Here is a 1,444-nt window from a genome sequence, read left to right on the forward strand (position 1 = left end):
CAGGGCTCGTAAGTTCATGCACTAAAAAATGTATAAATTAGCATGCATTCATGCACAAAAAATTGGTGAAATATGCATTGAAATATGCACTAAAAAATTCAGAAATATGCATATACATGCTCGAATATTTTTAAATTATGCATTTAAAATATGCATAATGTGAAAAAATCATAAGCAAATTTTGAAGTAATAAGATGTATTTATTAGTTAAAAATTGTTTAATTTATATACATTAGAAATTAATTTTTTACATTATCTACCACCAAATATATTACTTTAGTAATATATTACTTTATTACTTTATAAATACTTTAAAAATTACACTGTACAATTATTGTTTTTTTGATATTTTCCAACTTAAAAGATCGGCGATTGTCTGTCAGTAAGTTTTTAAGGATGGAAAAGGATCTTTCAACATCTGCTGAGGTAAGGGGTGCATATTTAAAGTACAATAAATCGTTTGCAGACATATCTTCAGGTAGATTTATTTGTTTAATATCGTTTTCTTTACCACTCAAAACTTCGGAAATTTTACAAATAACATTGTACCCAATATTTTTGTCTAAAACACTTTTTAATTTTTTTTGAATCTGAGTTGTATGGGGCCCTTCTAATTTCATAAAATTTTCCACTAATTCTTTGACTATTTTAAGCCCATCACTTAAAAGAATATTTTGTTCTTGAAGTCGTTTGATGGCTATTGGAAGGCAATCAAAGTTTGATTTTATGTAAATTAAGTTGGCCTGTAGTGATTCGACTTTAAAAACTTGTTTAGATTTTTTTACAGCCACAGCGTCATTTTCGTCAAATAATTCTACTATACGTTTTATGGTTTCAAAATGTGTACAGTAGTAGGACGCAGCAGTTAACCATGTACCCCAACGAGTAATAACAGGTGTTGGGGGTAATGGTATATCTGGTGCTTCGGCTTTAAATGTTTGTATCCGATATGGACATTTTCGAAATATTTTCTTAACGTTGGCAACTAAATCGTCTACATTTTCGAACTGTGATCGAATTTCTTCAGCTACACGGTGTAGACCATGCGCTAAACAAGTGAGATGAATCATTTTCGTGTAAAATGATTGTAAAGTATGAGCTGCCTTTGTCATGTATGGGGCGGCATCTGTTACAAATAAGAGAACATCGTCGTACTGTATTCCGTCTGGCCATAGTAACAACAAAGATTTGTCAAATGCTTTACAAATTGTACTATGATTTGCTTTTTCAAGTTCATCAATATTTAATAGAAATATTTCACTAGGAGAATCATATAAGAGTGTTCCAATTATTGTGCTGACTATATACCTCCCTTCAATGTCTGTGGTCTCGTCTAACGATATCCATATTTTTTTACCGTTTACTTTTTTTTTAATTTCGTTCACTGTATCACTGTAACATTGGTCAACATAACCTAATCGTAGGGTGGATTCTGCAGGGGTAT

The sequence above is a fragment of the Daktulosphaira vitifoliae genome, unplaced genomic scaffold (genome assembly GCF_025091365.1).
Source record: "Daktulosphaira vitifoliae isolate Bord-2020 unplaced genomic scaffold, ASM2509136v1 Scaffold_2, whole genome shotgun sequence".
Classification (NCBI taxonomy): Eukaryota; Metazoa; Arthropoda; class Insecta; order Hemiptera; family Phylloxeridae; genus Daktulosphaira; species Daktulosphaira vitifoliae.